The following is a 17,442-nucleotide window of genomic DNA, read 5'->3' as shown; positions in this document are numbered from 1 at the left end:
ATATCCCTGTACTTGGCCGCATTCATCTTTCCCTCGATTGCAACCAGTCGTCCTGTCCCTGCAGCTGAAAAACACCCCCACAGCATGATGCTGCCACCACCATGCTTCACTGTTGGGACTGTATTGGACAGGTGATGAGCAGTGCCTGGTTTTCTCCACACATACCGCTTAGAATTAAGGCCAAAAAGTTCTATTTTGGTCTCATCAGACCAGAGAATCTTATTTCTCACCATCTTGGAGTCCTTCAGGTGTTTTTTTAGCAAACTCCATGCAGGCTTTTATGTGTCTTACACTGAGGAGAGGCTTCCGTCGAGCCACTCTGCCATAAAGCCCCGACTGGTGGAGGGCTGCAGTGATGGTTGACTTTCTACAACTTTCTCCCATCTCCTGACTGCATCTCTGGAGCTCAGCCACAGTGATCTTTGGGTTCTTCTTTACCTCTCTCACCAAGGCTCTTCTCCCCCGATAGCTCAGTTTGGCCAGACCGCCAGCTCTAGGAAGGGTTCTGGTCCTCCCAAACGTCTTCCATTTGAGGATTATGGAGGCCACTGTGCTCTTAGGAACCTTAAGTGCAGCAGAAATCTTTTTGTAACCTTGGCCAGATCTGTGCCTTGCCACAATTCTGTCTCTGAGCTCTTCAGGCAGTTCCTTTGACCTTATGATGCTCATTTGCTCTTACATGCATTGTGATCTGGAAGGTCTTATATAGACAGGTGTGTGTCTTTCCTAATCAAGTCCAATCAGTATAAATCAAACACAGCTGGACTCAAATGAAGGTGTAGAACCATCTCAAGGATGATCAGAAGAAATGGAAAGCACCTGAGTTAAATATATGAGTGTCACAGCAAAGGGTCTGAATACTTAGGACCATGTGATATTTCAGTTTTTATTTTTTAATAAATCTGCAACAATGTCAACAATTCTGTGTTTTTCTGTCAGTATGGGGTGCTATGTGTACATTCATGAGGAAGAAGAATGAACTTAAATGATTTTAGCAAATGGCTGCAATATAACAAAGAGTGAAAAATTTAAGGGGGTCTGAATACTTTCCGTACCCACTGTATACTTAAAATGCGACCATCAACCGGTGGTCGGTGAGAAAGTGCAAAAGTGCAAAAAAATAGGTGAATAAACTTAAAATGAAAAGCCTTTATTGCGACATCCCCTTGTGGGGGAGACTAACATCCGTGGTTGGTAAAGCCAGTGGTAATACAATGGAGTGATGAGTGAGTTGCACTATTTAGGGCGCGTGCTGGGAGTAAAGAATGCTTGATACCGGAGGTAAAGCACTTACCAAGGACTCTCCCTTGCTCCACACTCAGCCTGGTTGGTTGCTTCTCCCCTTAGTATGATGCCTGCAATATTTTGCGTTTGGATGGTTCACCGAAGTGGTTATGCTCGCATCTAGGGAGTCAGTATACAAAACCAAAAGAGGCTTCCATGGCGTAGTACAGCATTACATTAGAGAAAAAAATGTAGCGACTCGATGTATAAGAAGTTCACCGTCAGCTTTGTTCAATGTGTTTCTGGCGTTCGGCCGTGCGGCGCTTCCGCGTTCCACCGGCCAGAACCACCTCACCGGAAGTGACGTATGACGCTGGTTGCCGCTCTACGCGTTTCGTCAGTGTGACGTCATCTGGGGCGGCCCGATGTCGCACCGACGAAACGTGTAGAGCGGCAACCAGCGTCATACGTCACTTCCGGTGAGGTGGTTCTGGCCGGTGGAACGCGGAAGCGCCGCACGGCCGAACGCCAGAAACACATTGAACAAAGCTGACGGTGAACTTCTTATACAGTGAGTTGCTACATTTTTTTCCTCTAATGTAATGCTGTACTACGCCATGGAAGCCTCTTTTGGTTTTGTATACTGACTCCCTAGATGCGAGCATAACCACTTCGGTGAACCATCCAAACGTAAAATATTGCAGGCATCATACTAAGGGGAGAAGCAACCAACCAGGCAGAGTGTGGAGCAAGGGAGAGTCCTTGGTAAGTGCTTTACCTCCGGTATTAAGCACTCTTTACTCCCAGCACGCGCCCTAAATAGCGCAACTCACTCATCACTCCATTGTATTACCACTGGCTTTACCAACCACGGATGTTAGTCTCCCCCGCAAGGGGATGTCCCAATAAAGGCTTTTCATTTTCATTTTAAGTTTATTCACCTATTTTTTTGCACTTTGGCACTTTCTCACCGACCACCGGTTGATGGTCGCATTTTAAGTATATATCCGCTGACAGGCACATAGATGGTACAATTCACCCAGCAATATGTACCGTGGATAGTATTTCTTGCACTGTTTGCACATTGTATTGTCTCGTTCAAAGCACGCAGCACCTTATATATTATATACAAAACGTTTTTGCACATAATTGCTATTATATGATCACGGTGCACTTTTCTTGTGGGACCACATACACCATGATTTTGTTGTACAAGGTGGTAGCGCCCCATACCAATACCCCCTTACCCACACATTTTTTACCCTTGCGGTAAGTTGGAGGCAGCATAACCATCTGGTCCCCCCGGTTATTAAACCGTTTTAAACATTTTAAACAAGTTCAGTATTTGAGGTATTATCTATAGTGCGGGTGCACCCCAATTTTAATTTTACCATGCTGCAGAGACTGCCCCATAGGCGTGGTAAAATTTTTTCCTGCGTAGTAACCTACTCTTGTAGGGGGCAGCATAACCCAATGGTCAAGAAGAATATGGAGCTGCGTCTGTCAATGAACAATAGAGAAAGATTTATGGCATTTTTGTTTATTTTAGGGTTTTTTTTACTAGTAATGGCGGGGATCAGTGATTTTTAGCGGGACTGCGACATTGCGGCGGACAGATTGGACACCTAACTTGACATTTTTTTAAAACTTTTTTGGGGGGGAACCAATGACAGTACAGTAACAGTGCATATTTTTAGCACTGATTACTATAGTATTAACGACACTGGCAGGGAAGGGGTTAACACCAGGGACAATCAAAGGGTTACATGCGTCCCTAGGGGGTGCTTTCTAACTGTGGGGTGGGTGGGCTTTCTGCATGAACACAGAGACCTGTGTTCCTAAATCGGAAGAACACAGGATTCCTGTGTTCATAACTAACAGAAAGGCAATCTGCCGTGTTTACAACTGCAGACCGCCGTTCTGTCTCCACGGGGAGCGATGGCGGGTATCCAGGGGCAATTCGCCGCTGCCACACCTGCTGATCGGCTTCCCCTGTGGTGAATGGGCGCGCGTGCGCCCCCGCTAGCAAGCCAGCGAAGCGACGTGCAGTTAGGCCATTTCGCAGGACAGAGCCGAGCTGCCGCAGTAAGACTGCGTTGGGCAGTCATTAAGCGGTAAAGAACGTTTACAATACTATAGAAGAATCCCCGGTTATTCGGAACCCAGGATGTGTAACGGTGCCGGTGACCCACGGACGGATCCGATTTTGGCACCACCACGTGCCTTACTATACTTCTCATAGACACTTGATATTGTATATATACATATATAGGCATACGCTGTTTTCCCTCAAGTTTGGGCTAGGTTTGCCATGTCATTTAATATCGGATTCCCTCAAGAGATTACATATACTTCATAGTCCTTGATACAGTCACCCTTACAGTGCTCGTTGAGAGACAACACTCTGACCGTTCACTTTGGGAGCCTTGTGAGACCCCTGAGGATCAGCGGTACCTTCCATCTGCCGCCTTTTAGCAAGCAGCACCATCCTAGTGGCAGTGTCATCCATATTACTCCTATGCACAGTCTCTCTTTCGTTTACCCTTCACGACATTCTACTGTACATGGTCATCTTGACGCCTTGAACATTCCTCTGGAAATCACAATACTCCATCAATTTACCCCTGAAGAAAGGTGTTCCTACCTGAAACGCGTCAGGTTTGGAGGATTTCCACATGTCACATTCAGTCGTGATTGATACTGTATACAAGCCGTCATTTTGTTTTCATCCAAACAACTTAGGTTATATATACGTATTTGTCTCTATGTTTGTTGATAGTGTACATATCTAAGTTATTTCTTACAATGATCAAGTATTGATCTTTTTTAATATATTAAATAAAATTATATTCTTATATCAATAGGATGTGTGGTAGCCTACATAGTCCGACTCCAAGGGAGGATTCTTTGCTGTTTACAATACTATCACTTTACCAGGAATTTGCACACTAACTAAAAAAAAAAAAAAAAAAAAAAAAAAAAAAAAAAAATGTAAAATTTGTCTTTTTATTTTGATAAAAAAGTGAGTTTATTTTGCACCCACTAGATTGTAGTGTTGCATAAAACGAGACGACTTTGAAGTCACATTTGGTAAAGTCCCCACTGGCTAGGTTTCTCCTTCACTGTTGTAGTATTAAGAGTTTCATGCATATTGCATATCTTGAGGCAAATTATATTCAAGGACACAGCATCTGCCTATTCATTTCATGTTGCATGTTCTGCTTTGTTAATCTACATATTATTAAAAACTATCCAGGTTACAAGATCATTTTGCAATCTAATGCTGGGTATACTACACCGATCACAAATCCGCCAAAAACAGTCTGTTTGGCAGGAATCGGCCAAGTTTCAGTCAGTGTCTCTCTCTTGGTCTTGCAACCGGCTTCTGTTGAAACACCATGCTAGAAAACCATTCCCGTTGTCAGAACACAATAACTTAGAGGAGGAGATCAGTGCACTAATATCACAGTTAGTATGGCGGCCTCTCCGTATTTTTTTTTTCGTTCAGGCCGCTGGGTTGAATGAAAAAAAAAAAAAAACTACTTGCGCAACAGGATTTCATTTACCCTCACTTTGCTAGAATCATATACACACACAAATATTTTATTGAAAAAAAATGCACACCTTATTAAAAGCAGACACACCAACATGTATTGAAAGGGGGTGACACGGGGAGGTGATTTACTACAGGTAAATAGACTGTGCAGTTTGTAAGTGCAGTTGCTCCACAGCTTAGTAAATGAGGTAAAGCTTTACAAAAAGAATACCCAATAACATGCAAGGAAAAAAAAAATGGATTTTTGTAAAAACTTACCGTAAAATCCTTTTCTCTGAAGTCCATTGACAGACGTAGCTCTCATACTTCCTATCAATTGGGTTATGCTGCCCCCTGCAGGAGTAGTTCTATGCAGGAAAAAAGCAATTCACCACACCCACGGGGCTGTCCCCATAGGCATAACCCACACACACCCTGCTCCAGCAAACCAGTTTTTTTGCAAGCAGTGAAAAAAGATACAAAAACCATCCCCATAACAGAGGGGCGGGTGCTGTGTCTGTCAATGGACTTCAGAGTAAGTTCTTACAAAAATCCAGTTTTCTTTATCGTCCATTCACTGATGCAGCTCTCATACTTCTTATCCATTGGGATGTCCCAAAGCGGTGTAGGCATGAGGAGTGGGGAGAACGCAACCAGATTGTAACGTAAACTCCAAAGGCTAAACTTAGCCAACTGGGTAACATGAAGCTCAACCAGGAACAACAGGAGCTCACCCATGAAAGACAAAACCCCTAAAGAGAAATCAACGATTCTCTTATGAAACAGAAGCCTGCAAAACCCTGTGGCCAAAGGAAGCATCCGAAGATGCCAACAAATCTACCTTGTAGAATTTTGTGAAAGTGTGCACAGACGACCAAGTCGCTGCTTTACAAACTTGCACTACTGAGGTCTAATGGCGGAAAGCCCAAGGAGGCACTGAGCGCTCTGGTAGAATGCGCCTTCACAGGGAAAGGAGGAACCTGACCCTTGAGTGAATAAGCCTTAACAACCGTCTGCCTGATCCATCTGGATATGGTCACAGCAGATGCAGCCAAACCTTTTCGAGGTCCTTCAGTAAGCACAAAGAGAGTCCAATTTCCTAAAAGACTAAGTTAGCATCAGATAAACCCTTATCGCCCAAACCACATGCAGAGAGTGCAAGGCAATTTCCTTGGGATGCTTAGGCTTAGGACATAGGGAAGGCAACCCAATGTCTTCGTTGAGGTGAAAATCCGACACCACCTTAGAGAGAAAAGACGGATTAGGTCGGAGTACCTCTATCACTGGGGACCATGAAATAAGGTGAACGATAGGACAGCGCCCCCAACTCCGACACTCTGCGAGCAGAAGTAATAGCCACCAAAAAAGCAACCTTCTGCGACAAAGAAAGCAGAGAAATCTTCCTAATATTTTCAAAAGGAGGCTTTTGAAGAATAGACAAAACTAGACTCAGATCCCATGGAGGCAACGGGGATCTCCTTGTAGGAGCCTGATGACTCACCCCCTAAATAACAGTGTGAATCAAGCTATTAGTAGCCAACAGACAATGGAAGAAAATAGCCAAGGCTGACACTTGGCCCTTGATATTGCCCAAAGTCAAACGCTGCTTAAAGGCCAAAACCCTAGCTATAGAAAATAAGCTAGGGTGCTTCTGCAGGGATTCACACAATGAAATGTACGATTTCCACATACCATGATCGATCTTCCTGGACGTCGATTTCCTGGCCTTCCCTCAACACCTTGCTTTCAACAGCCATGCCATTAAAGCCAACGACTATAAAGCAGGCTTGAAGATCGGTCCCTGGGACAGCAGATCCTTTCGCATAGGAAGTCTCCATGGAGGATCGACGACCATATTTACTAGGTCTGTGTACCAAGACCACCGAGGCCAGACTGGGGCCACCAGAACGACCAGAATTCCTTCCACCGCCACCCTGCAAAGAAACCTCGGCAGGAGTATGAGCGGAGGGAAGGTATAAATCAGCCAATACTGGCTCCAAGGAGCCACCAAAGCGTCTGTGGCCAGAGGATCCCGAGACCTGGCCAGAAACCTCTACACCTTTCTGTTGAGGCGGGACATAAACAGATCCACCTCCGGAGTCCCCCTTTGGACACACAGGAGATGAAACACCTCCGAATGAAAAGACCATTCCCCTTGATCCAGCACCTGACTCAGGTAATCCGCTTGCCAATTCTCCACACCCGGACTGCGAAGAGAGCCAGAACATTATCTTCCACCCATACCAGAATCTCGGCCACCTCCTTGGCCGCCAGGACACTTTTGGTGCCCCCTTGAAGATTGATGTAAGCCACAGCCGTGGCATTGTCCGATTGTTTCCAAACCAGGGAACCGCCTAGCCGACTCGTCCAGTGGAACAGGCAAAGCTTGATCGCTCAGAGCTCCAGAATATTGATCAACAAGAAAGACTCTTCTGTCGACCAAGTCCCCTGGCTCAAGCAAATCTTCTGGTCCAACAACCGAGGTTCCCTGTTCCATTTTGCAGGAATCTCTTTCTGCAGAGGACTCGAGTGAGACTAAGCAAACGGGACCACCACGAAGGTCGATACCATCAGACCTAGGGCCCTCATGCAAGTCCATAGGGAAGACCAATCGATTTCCATCAGCAACCTGATCACCCCTTCCAACTTCTGAAGCTCTTCCAAGGGAAGAAAGACCTTCGCCAGGGTGGAGTCGAGAGTCAGCCCCAGATAAGTGACCCATATGGAGGGCGTCAGAGCAGTTTTTTTTTTTTAAATTGATCTTCCCCCCGAATTCCTGAAGGGTCTGAACTGTGATTGAGATGTCGCTCAGCAGATCCAAATGAGGGTCTGCTTGTAACCGGAGACTGTCCAGATATCCCAAGATCGCAATCCCTCTCTGACGTGACAAGGCCGGCACTGGTGCCAGGACCTTAGTAAAAACTCGGTGAGCGGAGGTGAGACCAAAGGGTAATGCCACAAATTGAAAATGCTCCTCTGCCATTGAAAAGCGGAGGAATCGCTGGTGTCCCTCGAAGATGGGGACGTGCAAGTACGCATTCTTGATAATCGATGGAGGCCCGAAAATCCCCCCGATTCAAAGATGCCACAACTGACCGAATGGACTCCATTTGAAACTTCTGCACCCGCACAAAGCGGTTCAGAGCCTTGAGGTCCAGGATTGGACGCACCTTGCCCTCCTTTCTGGGCACCGTGAACAGGTTTGAATAGAAAACCTTAAAAGCGTTCCTGCGGAGGAACCAGCACAATCACTCCTTGAACAAGGAGATCCTGCACAGCCTCCCGGAGATCCTTCAAATGATCCGGAGACAGGTGAAGACTCGACTGAAAGAACCTGTCTGCCGGCCGGGACCGAAATTCGATCTTGTACCCGGAACAAATCAGTTTGTGAACCCATTTGTCTTAAAGGAAGGAAGTCCAGGGTTCCTGAAAGAAGCGCAGACGTCCCCCCACCCCAGAAGCGGGTAAGGGGTCCCTTCATACTGAAGAGGACTTGTCCGCAGAACCGGACTGACTGGTCTTGTGCTTGCCCCAGGGCTTCTTAGGCCCTCCAGAAGCTCTGAACAGCATACCTTTTTCTTGCGCCCAGGAGGCATGACAAAACTATCTATGAGCGGTGAAGGAAGTCCCCTGCTTATTACGGGGTGCTTTACCTTTGGAGGATTGAGGAAGAAGAGTACTCTTCCCACCAGTCAGACCCTTAATCACCTCATCCAGCGGGTCGCCAAATAATCGCTCTCTCAGAAAAGGAAGATCAGTTAAGGCTTTCTTGGAAGCCTGGTCAGCCGACCAGCTTTTCAGCCAAACCATGTGTCTTAAGGCAATTCCCACAGCCAACACTCTGGCCACCAGGGGAGCCCCATCCAAGGATGCATCACACAGGAATACTAGGGCCTGGGCCATTTGGTCCTTAAGTTCCATCAGCTCCGGGGAACTATGTCAGGATCCAAGTTCCCCTTCAGAACCTTCACCCATTCCGTAACCATCTGTGATACCAAAACAGACACAAAAACAGGTTTCAGAATAAAACCCGCCAACACATGAAGATGGCGGGAAAGGGATTCTACTCGCCTGTCCACCATCCGGTAGACAGGCAGGTGGAATCCCTTTCCCTCCATCTTCATGTAAAAACCGGGGAATCTTCCACAGGCACTTTAGTCAATTTGTTCAAAGAGGAGACAGGATTATCCACCTTGGGCGGTAACGTCCAACGGTTGGAAACCGCCTCAGCAAAGGGATAACGGTGTTTGAATCGCTTAGGCCAAGAATGGGCAAACTACGGCCCGGCAGACCTTTTAATCCGGCCTGCGGAGCGCTAGCTAATTTATTCATTTATTCCCCTCACTTTCTAGAGGACGCAGCGTAATCTCGCGATGGCCGGCTAGTGTAGTGCAAGGGGCTGGATACCGTGGAGAGCTAGAGAGCCACGCCCCCCCAAAGCCCCTCCCACCCATTCATAAGCCTGTATGGATGGCATGGTAGTGGCTGGGCCGGCCAGCAGCTAGTGGGGGGGGGGGCCGTGGGCGGAGTACGGATTGAGCCGTATGAGCCGTTATTTATAGATCTTTATTCTCACTGCGCAGTCTCATTTGATGGCTGGTGGCGACTGTGCGGCCTGCATCTTTTACCCTGCTACACAGTAAGTAGTGGTTGTTAAAGCAAGTTAATTCAAGACTTGAATGTGAACTTTCCCTCCCTCTGACTGTCAGAGTGACCAGGAATATTTAACTTTTTCTAGAATCCCAAAATGAGTGGGGCAAAGAAAAGAAAATTGGACAGTGAATGCAGAGTGTTTAATAAGGAATGGATAGCAAAATATTTTTTTACGGAAGTCCGATCAATGGCTGTATGTCTCATTTGCCAGGAAACTGTTGCGGTTTTTAAAGAATATAATATCAGCAGTTATTTTGCTATGAAGCATGCTAACTATGCTAGCAAGCAGTCACCCCAAGAACGGGGGTCTACAGCTCGGAGGTTGATGGCTAAATTACAGGCTCAGCAAAATTTATTTCAAAGACAAACTGCGATTCAAGAGTCAAGTACCAAAGCAAGTTTTATGCTCTCATTCAAATTAGCAAAAGCTAGTAAACCCCTCTATGAAAGAGAGTTTTTAAAAGAATGCATGATAGAGACCGCAGGTCTTTTGTGTCCAGAGAGCAAAGACAAGTTTGAAAAACTCAGTTTATCACGCAGGACAGTGACTCGTCGTGTGGAACGGATTGATAAAGACATAACAAACAAGTTAAATAATATTGCAGAGTCCTTTAAATTATATTCGCTAGCACTGGACGAAAGTACAGACATAAAAGACACAGCTCAGCTCTTAATTTTTATCCAAGGGATTAGCGACAGTTTTGAAATAACAGGAGGTTTTGGCCATGGAGCCACTTAAAGGAAAAACACGGGGAGAAGATTTGTATGACCGGGTGTCTGCTGTCATCGAGAGTATGAAGCTACCTTGGAGTAAACTTGCTAATGTCACTATGGATGGATCTCCAAATTTAACTGGAAAAAAATGTGGGATTGCTGAAAAGAACTCAGGATAAAGTGAAAGAGTAAAACCCAAAGCAAGAAGTTATTTTTCTCCACTGCATCATACACCAAGAATCTTTGTGTAAATCTGTATTACAGCTTAGTCATGTTGTGAATCCAGTTATAAAGCTTGTTAACTGCATACGAGCAAAGGGACCGTCAGTTAATTGCATTTCTGGAGGAAACCGACGCAGACCACCAAGACTTGCTTTACCACTCTCGTGTCCCCTGGTTGAGTTTGGGCAAAGTGTTTAAACGAGTGTGGGATCTTAAAGAAGCGATTGATACATTTTTGGAGTTAAAGGGGAAGTCTGATGATTTTCCAGAGCTAAGCGACAAGAATTGGCTGTGTGACTTTGCGTTTGCTGTTGACATTTTTTCTCACATGAATGAGCTTAACGTCAAGCTACAGGGAAAAGTATGTGCACGACATGTATAGTAATGTAAATACCTTCAAAGCCAAGTTGACTTTTTTTTTCTAGGCAAATTTCAAAGAAAAACTTCTCTCATTTTCCCACACTAGCCACACAGGAAAAGGTCATCCAAAATGTGAATAAATATAGCAAAATCACTGAATGACCTGCATGAAGAATTCTGCCATCGGTTTTCAGATTTTGAAAAAATTGAAAAGTCACTTCAGCTAGTGGCCTGTCCCTTGTCACAAGACCCAGAAACAGCACCACAAGAAGTGCAATTGGAACTAATCGATCTTCAATCTGATGCAATCCTAAAGGAGAACTTCCGCTCTCTTCCACTAAAAGTTCTATGCCTCACTTAAAGATGACTGTTTTCCAAACCTCCGGGGGATGGCACAGAAGATTCTGACCTTGTTTGGCTCGGCCTACGTGTGTGAGCAGACGTTCAGCCTCATGAACATTACAGATCCCAGTTAACTGACCAACACCTCAGATCTATTCTGCGAATTGCAACAACAAAGCTAACTCCTAACTTTGATGCCTTAACAAAAAAGGGAGACCAACAACACTGTTCCCACTAAAATTGAAGGTACTATTTTATGGAAGAAATACATTGCATAAAAGTTTTGTAAAATAACTTTTTATGCATTTCTACCTTAACCACTTAAGCCCCGGAAGATTTTACCCCCTTCCTGACCAGGGTTTTTTTTGCGATTTTTTACTGCGTGACTTTAATGGACAATTGCGCGGTCGTGCGACGCTGTACCTAAACGAGTTTAACGTCCTTTTTTTCCCACAAACATAGCTTTCTTTTGGTGGTATTTGATCACCTGTGCGATTTTTACTTTTTGCGCTATAAACAAAAAAAGAGCGTAAATTTTGCAAAAACAACAAAAATATTTTTCACATTTTTTTATATGAAATTCCCCCCCCAAAAAAATGTAAAAATCAAAATTTTTAACATTTTTGGCCAATTTGTTTTCTACTACATGTTTGGTAAAAAAAAAAAAAAAAAAAAAAAAAAATCGCAAAAAGCGTATTTTGATTGGTTTGCGTAAAAGTTATCGCTTTTACTAACAAAGGGAAAGATTTTTGTCATTTTTGGTGTTTTTTTTTTTTTTTTTTTTAACGGTTAATGGCGGCGATCTGCGATTTTTTGCGGTACTGCGACATTGCGGCGGACAGATCGGACCCTTGACTGACATTTTTGACACTTTTGGGGTTACCAGTGACATTACTGCAGTAATCAGTGCTATACATATGCACTGTTACTGCAAAATGACACTGGTAGTGAAGGGGTTAACTTTATTTGAGAGGGAGGGGTGGTGTGTGTCCCTAGGGGCGTGATTCTTACTGTGATTGGCTGTGGCTTGAAGTGTAGGAACAGTGATCAACGGTCCTACATAGTAGAACCGTATGATCACTGTTTCTACACAGGAGAGAATGACAGGCGGCTTGTTTACATCAGCCGCCTGACTTTCTCCCTCTGCAGCGACGATCGGCGAGTGACCGGCGGACATCGGGTCCGCCGGTCACACGCACAGACTTGCTGGGGAGCGAGCCGGGGCGGGAGCGCGCTCGCCTGCTATTGGCTCCCTAGCAAGTGACAGGCTAGTGACGTATATATATATATATATACGTCACTTTGCCTGGCCGGGGCGGACTGCCGACGTATATCGTCGTGCGGCGGTCGGCAACCAGTTAAATTAATCTAAACATTTAATATATGAACCCATTGTGGCCCTTTGAGTCAAAAAGTTTGCCCACCCCTGGCTTAGGCACTACTAGCAAGTGCTTGATGCATCGCCATTGGTCATTAACAACATCATGAAAATTCTTGGGACAAGGAAAAATCTTGCCCGATTTTTGGGTCTTGCGGGAGCCAAAAGACACCAGTGTCCCTGCCAGCGTGGGCTCATCTGCCATTTTCAAAGTTTCCCTTACTAAAACATTTAGGGCTTCCACCAAAGCGGGTTCCCGCACCGCAGCTGAAGAGGAGAGGTCCTCTTCACCATCGGATTGCGAGGACAGCGACCCCTCAGGTAGGGAGGCGTTCGTGGCGACCATATCAGTCTCTGAATCAGGGGACCCCACCAATGATAGAAAAGGCAACGGCCGTTTTCGACTAGTAAACTTTTTCAATACATAATCAACCTTGGTCGCCAGGCTTTCAAGTGCTGATGAAATCGCGGCCAGCGACTGCAATCCGGAAGGTCCTGTAGTCGCACTAAGGGGGTCTGAGGGTGAATTGACTGCCTGGGACTCCATATTCATTGCAACAGAAAAAAGGAGTACTGTCACTTTAAAAACGCTGATCGCGGTCCCCACTGCTGATTGCCACAGTATGCAGAGTTCCCCTTAAATATATACCGACAGCAGAGAGTGCAGGGATATGCCCACAAAGACCCCAGTACTTTACCACCTTCAGAGAAACCCTCCTAAATCGGACTGTACAGCAGGAAGTAAGTCACAGGATATGACATCAGCCTGGTATGTGAAAGGTCACGCTGCCTGTGCAGCTCCATAGGGCTACACAAAAATGTCTGCCAATGCAAATCAATGGGAAGCACAGGGAAAATGGCTGCCCCATACAAGTCAATGGGAAAAATATATTACATTGCCGACACTAAAGATGGCGGTGCCCACGGCGTGCCCTGCAGTCAGGGACCCCCAATATGAAGACCCAAGGGATCTACAACCAGGCCCAGCAGTAAAAAAGGTACCATTTCCACACCCCCCCCCCCAGGATGCCAGGCGCCCCAGCTATAGTGCCCCCCAGGGGACAGAAGAGGTGGACAGGGCACAGGGCTGGGTATCCTGACAGGCCAGGGGGATCTTTTGGGAAGTCCAGGTCCTATTATCCCCAGGAGAGGGCCCACATCACCCCCCCCCCCCAAGACCACCAAGGGGGGCTACATTTACTCACCATACCATGGACCGGAGTGGGGGTGCTGCCAGCAGAGGGGTACGCTGCGACCCAGGGCGTTCCAGGTCGTCGCGTCCCAGCAAGACATCCATTTGCAGGCTCGTCCCCATCCAAAAAGGGGCTCCGTCGTGGCGATGCCTAGTGTGGGACTAAAACGTACTTACGCTCGTAGGCCAGGCTGGGAGACCTTAAGGATCTAGATTATCCAGTGCGAAACCTCAGCCGGCATTGTTTGTATATCACCAGGAGGATCCCCTTGAACACTAACTAGCAAAGTGAGTAAAGATACATAAAACAAAAATATTCTTAAAAGAATAAAAAAAAAACTGGGACCGAAGCCCCAGCAGGAAACTTAGGTCCTACTCCTTCTCTAGGCAGAAACAAACTAGTTTGCTGGAGCAGGGTGTGAGGGTTATGCCTATGGGGACAGCCCCGTGGGAGTGGCGAATTGCTTTTTTCCTGCCTAGAACTACTCCTGCAGAGGGCAGCATAACCCGATGGATAAGAAGAATGAGAGCTGTGTTGGTCAATGGACAATAGAGAAAACACAGCATTTTTCTTGCACAACTGGAGAATGGAGGTCACCAGAGCTTTACCACATTTACTAAGCTCTGGAGCAATTGCACATGCAAAGTGCACAATCTATTTGCCTTTAATAAATCAACCCCTTTGCCTTTTTACTGGGGACTCCGATCTGTTGTATTCAGCACTATACCCACTATGATGGTCTTTCCTTTAAACTGTACCTAAACTTCTCACACAAATGTTTATAAGCTATATATATATGTTTATTTGTCTTATACACTGAAAATCCCAGCAGCAGATTCCTCTATCTGTGAAAGAGCTACGGCAACTTTTTGTGTCAGTCCAGCTATGATCATAACAGGTAATCGCTGCTGTGCAGTCACAAATAGGCGCAGCCACCAACTGCCTGTCACTGAATGGTACAAGCTCAGCAGTCACAGCATTTTGCACACGTGTCAGTTCGAGTCAAAGGGGCTTTAAGTTGGCCATACATGTTCATGTTTCTAATCATTAGAAAATTGGCAGCAGGAGGGAACGTTTTACCTAAACTAACAAATCGTTTTTTTTGAAAATTGTTTTTGTTTAACAAAAACACATAAAAAAAAAAAAAAAAAAGGCACCTGTAAGTCGCCAGGTGCTTAACCTTTTTGCTGCCAGGCCTTGTGCTCCACTTTTAACTCAGCTGGCCAGACCATTTTTGCAATTTTTCCTTTGCATTTTTAAAGCTTTCAGAGTTCAAATCTCTACTAAATATAAAAGCTAAACCTGTATAAAGTTAATAACAAATATATGCACATTTTAAACTGCGCCTTTTTGAAAATTGGTGAAAAATCGAATGTACCCAAAACATTCTCCAAAAATCTGGGAGGTTTTCATTTTTCACTTTCAGCTTTTAGAGTTTGTAAAAGACCCCCCCCCCCCCTCCCAACCATATATTTTCAGAAAGCACATAGCCAGTAGAATAAAAAGAAGGTGCTACTGATTTTTAAAGTCCCGTGATTTTTGCGCAAATTGCTATTTTCACAAAAAAAAAAAAAAAAAAAAAACACTAAAATCCTTATTATTTGCACACAAACACAGTATAGCTTACTTAATTCCTGCTAAATTCCTACTAAGACATCGCTCAGTGGGGTGTGCTAAAGCGTACACCCATAGAGGGCTGTGTTTACCTGCACAGAGAAGCACAGGTATTCTGTGCATCCCAGTGCAGGCAGTCCTGTTCATGTCAATTGGGACGCATCAGCTGCAAGGACAGATCTGATATCCATGCCAGTGTAGGTGAATGAAACCAAACACAGACAGTGTGAGTTCAGGGACATGCACCCACATGAATGTCAAGTTGGGAGCAGTGGCTATGTCCTTGCAGCTGGTGCTTCTCAATTGACATGAATGGGACTGCCTGCACAGGAATGCATAGAATACCTGTGCATTCCCGTGCAGCTGATGTGCCCCAATTGACATCAAGGGACCGCCTGCATAGGGATGCGCAAAACACCTATGCATCCCTCTACAGCTCAACACGGCCCTGTAGTATGCCTCACATGAACAATGCCTTAGGCTTTTTTAGACTTACGGTTGGGGGGAGGGGAGCTGCGTTTTTGCCACCCACCAACCACACCCCTCAAGCTGCAATAGGCAGTGGACAGGGGTGTTTACATGCTGGGGCTGCAATGCTTCCTGTCTGTGGCAAAGTTTACCTGACTTGTAGCTGATGCTGCCTGCCGAACACATTTAAATTAATATGGAAGTGTGCAATGCATGCAGTTGCGGCGCATTTGTCATAAATGGGGTTAAAACACGCGATGACTCCTCACCGCCTGCGAGTAGCCTCTGAAGCGTAGCCTCTGGCTTCAGAGGCAAGGGCAATTTAGACGCATGTCTAAATCTACCCTTCGGGCCCTTTCACACAGGCTGTCTGATTAGGTCCGCCTCAGTTTTTCAGGCAGACCCGATTGGACCCTTCATTCACCCCTATGAACACAATTCCAACCATGTTCCTAGGTTATGATCAAGCGCACAAGCATCCCAACAAAAAATCTGACAGCAGCTAGATGAATCCACAACACTCCCTGGCAGATGTTAACCAAATTTAGTCCACACCATCCAGCGCTATATGGCAAACACTCCTCTATTCAACAAGTCTGTGTATGTTCAATATCCCAGGCTCTAACCAGATGTATTGACCCATATACAAATAAATAGGTCCAAAAACCGCTTATTCTCCAAACTGTCCCCATATCTTATCTAGTTGTTTTCTTCATTCATCCGCACGTGTTCCCAAAAAAAACTCATATTGTAGTACCCTCAAATCTAATAGAAAATATTTACTCAAAATACGCTCACATGTACAGTGCCTTGTGAAAGTATTCGGCCCCCTTGAACGTTTCGACCTTTTGCCACATTTCAGGCTTCAAACATAAAGATATAAAACTGTAATTTTTGTGAAGAATCAACAAGTGGGACACACTCATGAAGTGGAACGAAATTTATTGTATATTTCAAACTTTTTTAACAAATAAAAAACTGAAAAAAATTGGGCGTGCAAAATTATTCAGCCCCCTTAAGTGAATACTTTGTAGCGCCACCTTTTGCTGCGATTACAGCTGTAAGTCGCTTGGGGTATGTCTCTATCAGTTTTGCACTTCGAGAGAGTGACATTTTTGCCCATTCCTCCTTGCAAAACAGCTTGAGCTCAGTGAGGTTGGATGGAGAGCATTTGTGAGCAGCAGTTTTCAGTTCTTTCTACAGATTCTCGATTGGATTCAGGTCTGGACTTTTGACTTGGCCATTCTAACACCTGGATATGTTTATTTGTGAACCATTCCATTGTAGATTTTGCTTTATGTTTTGGATCATTGTCTTGTTGGAAGACAAATCTCCGTCCCAGTCTCAGGTCTTTTGCAGACTCCATCAGGTTTTCTTCCAGAATGGTCCTGTATTTGGCTGTATCCTGTATTTGGCTCCATCCATCTTCCCATCAATTCTAACCATCTTCCCTGTCCCTGCTGAAGAAAAGCAGGCCCAAACCATGATGCTGCCACCACCATGTTTGACAGTGGGGATGGTGTGTTCAGGGTGATGAGCTGTGTTGCTTTTACGCCAAACAAAGTTTTTGTATTGTTGCCAAAAAGTTAGATTTTGGTTTCATCTGACCAGAGCACCTTCTTCCACATGTTTGGTGTGTCTCCCAGGTGGCTTGTGGCAAACTTTAAATGACACTTTTTATGGATATCTTTAAGAAATGGCTTTCTTCTTGACATTGTTGTCCTATGGACAGAGTCTCC

At 45.2% G+C, this 17,442-nt stretch overlaps 1 protein-coding gene and 1 pseudogene across 3 annotated transcripts in view; one reads left to right on the top strand and one right to left on the bottom strand.

Moving 5' to 3' along the window:
* The window catches only part of FEZ2 (fasciculation and elongation protein zeta 2), a gene marked incomplete at its 5' end in the record, with an annotated part of 232,690 nt that overhangs the window by 129,202 nt on the left and 86,046 nt on the right, over positions 1 to 17,442 (bottom strand). The window lies entirely within an intron of this gene.
* On the top strand, positions 10,677 to 11,288 carry LOC309551369 (EPM2A-interacting protein 1-like; annotated as a pseudogene). The gene has a single exon. The product of its transcript is annotated as an EPM2A-interacting protein 1-like (transcript).

This window comes from Pelophylax lessonae (assembly GCF_965119305.1).
Source record: "Pelophylax lessonae genome assembly, chromosome: 3".
Classification (NCBI taxonomy): domain Eukaryota; kingdom Metazoa; phylum Chordata; class Amphibia; order Anura; family Ranidae; genus Pelophylax; species Pelophylax lessonae.
Note: the sequence above shows the minus strand (reverse complement) of the source record. Positions and strands in the feature narration are given on the sequence as shown.